The sequence below is a fragment of the Malania oleifera genome, chromosome 1, assembly GCF_029873635.1.
Source record: "Malania oleifera isolate guangnan ecotype guangnan chromosome 1, ASM2987363v1, whole genome shotgun sequence".
Classification (NCBI taxonomy): Eukaryota; Viridiplantae; Streptophyta; class Magnoliopsida; order Santalales; family Ximeniaceae; genus Malania; species Malania oleifera.
In genome coordinates, this window is record NC_080417.1 from 31,709,864 (window position 1) to 31,715,035 (window position 5,172).

Below are 5,172 nucleotides of genomic sequence, written 5' to 3' on the forward strand. Positions count from 1 at the left end.
CAATAATCTTCATTCTTGCTTGGAGTCACTATACGCCATCATGATATAGCGTTCTTTTTAATTCCATGCATAAAGTGAACCTGCATGCAAGCTCAAGGCAAACATTAGAACCAATGTATTTGTCATTATCAAAATGGGATACGACCAATAAGGTCAATCGTGTGGACATGCAAAAGACTCATACTAAAGATAACTTAGTAGATGTCATGACAAAACCAATCAATGCTGACAAGTTCATATAGTGTAGATTCTCTTATGGCCTAATAGAAACATAAGTGGCATGAAACTGGCAAGACTAGAAAGGATGAAAAGATATTTGAAAATGGCTTTAAGTGGGAGAATGTGAAATGTAAAGCCATTATTGTGAAGTAGGCTACAAGTTATGGTAGGAGGTGGAGCAGTGTGTTGCCCATGCTGCTCACTTGCAGCCTATATGTAGCCATGCCATATCCGTGGCCTTCCCAAGGTAGCCCATGCTGCTCACATGCCATTTCGTGCAGCCCATGACCTATAGTTGTCCATGCACATGCTTGGATCATGTGATGACTAATAAATGTTGCACATCTCACTGTGACATAGCCATCCATCTCATATGTCAACCAGCGCATCCTCAGTCTCCATTATTTGAGCAATCTGCCCAAATACCTATAAAAGGGCATGTTTGCAGTTCAAAATATATAACCTGAAGCATCTCCATTTCTTCTAGTTTCTCCTATTGTAATTAGAGAGATTTGTATACTCCTAATTCAAGAAAAATGTATCATTGTTCTCTTCTTGTAATTAGAGAGAAGTTGTATCATCCCATTTTTATAGTGGATTCTTTCTAGCATTGCCCGTGGTTTTTCTCTCAATTTGTTTGGGGGTTTCCATGTAAATCTTGGTGTCAATTTGTATTTTCTCATTTGTTATTTTAACTGTGCAATACTTTTCCTACCCATTTAAATTTGCTAACATGGCAGCCAATATGCTTCTTTCTCAGCTAGCTAGAATAGGGCAACCCCAACTTGAGGGATGTGTCAAAGTTGTCATCGCAGTCTTGTGGAGGGCTGCTACCGCTACCCCTATTGCCGACAGTGGGCTGGCACACATTGGATACTGACTCTAACGACTAGCCTTCCTTGCGCAATATGTTCTCCGAATCACCTCCAACTAGCTGCTTTTGCCCATTGTTCAGTGATATATGAGACAGTTGGTTGCTTTAATCGCTCATTCTCTTCCATCAATTGTGTCATTCTCTTCCATCAATCGTGCTCCCCTTTTCTGAAGCTTATAAGTTTATTTCATGATTGTTTCACCCTTTTTCTCTATCACATGACTTAGTCCAATTTCAAGTGACCTTTCTAGCCTCTACAATTCTTCTATATTCAATCCCTAGAGCTCCTCTCCCCTCATATTCCTAAGTTGACGAATTTTCTCTACAACCTCCTTGCTCAACCTAAAGAAGTTGTTGTTCTCCGCAAGCTAGAGTTCAAGGGATGGTTGGTCTCATTTCCCAAGGTTCTTTGAGTGCAACTTATGCTTTTCAAGAATTTCCTTCACACTTGAGTTGAAGTACTCAAAGAACTTGCTGGTGGCAGAGAAGATGATGAGGAATGGTAATGTAGCCCTTCTCAAGGGGCAAAGTCATGGCCAAGGTCTAAGTCAAGAAGGGGCAAAGTCATGGCATGTAGAAAATGCAGTGGCGCGTGGAAAATGTAAAGAAGATGATGAGGAATAGGAATGTAGCCCTTTTTAAGGGGCAAAATGGTGGCCAACTCATAAGTCAAGAAGGGGCAACTCATGGTGTGTGGAAAATTCCGTGGCGTGTTGAAAATGCAGTCAGCATGTCTTACTCCATTGTTGAATTCACACACACAACCACCATTTTTGAAAAGCTGTAGCCCACCTGTAGCCAGCCATGCAAATTCATCCAACCTCCATTGTTGAATTCACACACACAACCACCATTTTTGAAAAGCAATAACCCACCGGATTTGATTTTTTTTTTTAGCAATCTGATTGCCACAATCTTGATGGGTAACCATAAAGTTCCTTCCTTAATATTATTGAAAAGGAGCAATAGCATTCACAATTGTTAATATTAATTAATAAAATCAGGTTAAATCAGTGTCGTTTTTTGGTAGTCCCTTCAAAGCCACTTAAATAAATCAAACCAAGAAGAAATAAAAAAGGTGGTTGTTAAATGGCAGGATCTACCATTTGCCTTTTCAATGATATTTTTCCAAGAAAAAAAGGATAGAAAGTTAATATCAAACATTATTATTATAACCAAGATCCTCACAAGTTAGCAATGATTAGAATGTTCTTGTTTAAGAAGAGTATATAGAAACTGTAAATTGAACAACTTAATTTTAGGTGTCATAGCTAGTAAATGTTTGTCTGCATAACTCTATTGTATTTTTTTCATATTCACGAGGTTATACGAAAAATTAGGCTACTAGCTGATTGGGAAACACTTAGTTACAACTCATCCACACCCCATCTCGTTGAATTGTTTTTAATGTTTTTAATTAAATGGTTTTTTGGTTTGCTGCTTGTTTGTGTCTTGTTTGTGTTTCTCTTTTTCGGTTGTTGGTCTGCTAGTGCTCTTTAGAGAAGCCATAGCTAATAAATATTGGTGTTGTGAATTGCATTCAAAGCATTTCCCCTGCAAATTCATGGAATGACCTTCAAACACCACAAATATCTTTGCAGCAACAAGATTCCCCATTAAATCAAATATAATGTCCAATCATAAGTCAATTTTTTAGTAATCTCTTCAGAGATTATATATATTGACTAGAAATATATATATATATATATATATATATATATATATATACCTATTTATATTTTCAATCAATATAAATATATATAAACTGTTAGTCGTAAGGGGCAAAGTCATGGTGTGTGGAAAATGCAATCAGCATGTCTTACTCCATTGTTGAATTTCACACACAGCCACCATTTTTAAAAAACAGTGTAATGATTCCAAAAATATATATATACATGATTAGAGTAATAGAAAAAAAGAAAAAAAGAAAAGAAAATAATTAAATAATTAATAAAAATATTATTATAAAAATAAAAAATTAAAATTAAAATTAAATAAATAATTATATATATTATGTTATTATATATAGTATTATTATATTATTATGTTATTATATATATTATTATATGATTAAATTAATACAACCCGTAGAAAAACAAGGAGAAAGAAATGGGCACCACCTATAGCTACCTCATTCCCTTCCAATTCCCATGCATGCAGCCCCTCACAACCCCACCACGTAAAACACGTTGAATCACACAAATTAATTAAACACCTCACCCTCCCCCCCTACACCCTTTTAATTCTTTCCCTTTTTTAAAGCTAGGGTCCTAAATTAATTTAAACCCATAATTCTTACTTCATATAAAACTCTCTCCCCCAACCTCCCTTCCTTCTCCCCTCCCAATTAACCATCACCCGCTCGATCGAAATGGCTCTTCGATTTTGGCCAGTTCTCCTTGTCCTGCTCTTGGCCTTTGCTTTGGTTGTGGAGTCCACCGCTTCCCTTGGCGACGCTAAATGGAGCTTTCCCCTTACCTCTGGCAGAGGTGGTTGTAGCGGCCTCGTCGGGGATTGCATTGGCATGGAAGAGGAGATGATGATGAGCTCCGAGGCCTCCCGTCGAGGCCTTGCCCAAGCCAAGAGGTACATCAGCTATGGCGCGCTCAAGAAGAACAACGTGCCGTGCAGCCGTCGGGGACAGTCTTACTATAATTGCAACGGCAGCGGGAGGGCCAACCCTTACAGGCGCGGTTGCAGCTCCATCACACATTGTGCTAGAACCAACAATTAAAATGAAAAGATTGAAGGAGGAGAAGACAGAAAGGAGAGCTCAAAATTTCTTTAATATTTTGTGTGTTTCTTGACAATCAATGATAATTGAACGGGAGAATTAATACATAATAAGAATATATATATATATATATATATATTAATGTTCCAGCGATGAGGTGATTATTTTTTAAGTTTAAGAGATAAATATAATAGCTTCTTCTTTTTAAATCTGATCATGATTGTTGTGCTATACATTTGTGTTATTAATTTGATGTGGAAGAAATAAGAAGATTTCATTAATTAATTAATTTATTAGTTGGCTATCTTTGGAGGGTATGTCTTCCTTTTCTGTTCTTTTTCTTCTTTCTTAAGGTTTGTGTTGTAGATGAAATATTAAAGGAGAGGGACAATTAATTATTAAAGTTTGATTTTTGTAGATGGGGATTTAATTCCGTGTTTGTGTTGAAGGTTCCTTCTTCTTCTTCTTTTTTTTTTTCTTTTTTCTTTTCTCTTATTTATTCTTTTTTCTGGGGCAAGAGGAGGGGTAATCTTATATCCTTTTTCATCTTCCAAAATACATATAACATTAAAGTCACAAATTTTGGCTGATAGAATGTTTCTTTCGAACAATTAAAGATTCATATGGACAAACAAAATAAATAACATTACCGGGTACAATTTTATTCCTTGCTTAGATGATATCTGATACAAAATAAAAAGCCATACACTGCAGCCAAACCGGAGATTTGTAGATGGAAATTAGTAGATGGTACTGCCTATTTCTCATTAAGGTTCAAGAAAGCACGATGAGTGCAAGACGAGCAACTAGTGATTGGTACACCGTTGTTCAAATTGAGTTAAACCACATATCGTGATCTTCCATTTTTTCCCTCAATCTAACGTTCATATTGATCTAGATTACACACAGAGATAATTTATCTTCCATTTACCTGATCTAAATTCGTAATTAGTTCAACTTTTTTCAAAATTTACTGTAAAATTTTGAATAACCAACCTTTTTTAATCCATCTTGGTTCGCAAGAAACTTTGGTAATTAAAAGGGTACAATCACACACCTTCAATGTGTGTGTCTGCGTGTGTCTATATATATGATATTCACCATGTGATTAATCAACTCAACTCCTGCACAATCTATATTGATAATTATAAGTCTATTGATTACACGTATCCTCAAAGTCTTGAGACATCAAACCAGAAGCCGCCTTTTAAAGGAACATTTCTTTTTTACTTTCCTAGTCCTTTAGATTACACAGTAGTTTGATTTTATTTGAGCATTACAATACATTTTTGCGCCATCTATCCTAACAAGTGATTGAGGAAAATGTAGAAGAAACCGCCTTTTA

The 5,172-nt window shown here is 36.0% G+C and overlaps 1 pseudogene; it reads right to left on the bottom strand.

The window, feature by feature from the left end:
- Positions 1-979: 979 nt before the first annotated feature.
- Positions 980-1,837, bottom strand: LOC131155641 (MADS-box protein JOINTLESS-like; annotated as a pseudogene).
- Between the last annotated feature and the right edge of the window lie 3,335 nt (positions 1,838-5,172).